This window comes from Chinchilla lanigera, unplaced genomic scaffold, assembly GCF_000276665.1.
Source record: "Chinchilla lanigera isolate Chin_1 unplaced genomic scaffold, ChiLan1.0 scaffold00084, whole genome shotgun sequence".
Classification (NCBI taxonomy): domain Eukaryota; kingdom Metazoa; phylum Chordata; class Mammalia; order Rodentia; family Chinchillidae; genus Chinchilla; species Chinchilla lanigera.
In genome coordinates, this window is record NW_004955485.1 from 85,497 (window position 1) to 85,898 (window position 402).

Sequence of the window (402 nt, forward strand, 5' to 3'; positions counted from 1 at the left end):
AGGGATGGAATGGGGAGGGAGAAGAGGGAAAGTAGATAAGAAAGAATTAACATGTGTTATGTACGTGTACCAACTCCCCACATGAATGTAAACATTATGCACTACAAACATATGTTAATAAATTTTTTAAAAAATGACTCAATCAATAAATATTTATATATGAACCAAGGTTTTCACACATCCCCTGAGAGTTTACTCATTGGGTAGAGATTTTGAGAACAAGAAAATAAGGCCACAGATAGCACTGAACAAAGTATAAACTTCCCTATGATATTTGAAAGACACATTAGACTCCAGTAGCATCAATAAAGATATGAACTGTCATTTTCTCGTGGAGCCAGCAGCTTGGGATGAACCATAAAAGGCTTTGTCTTGGGCTTTCTTGATAATTCTCAAAAAATG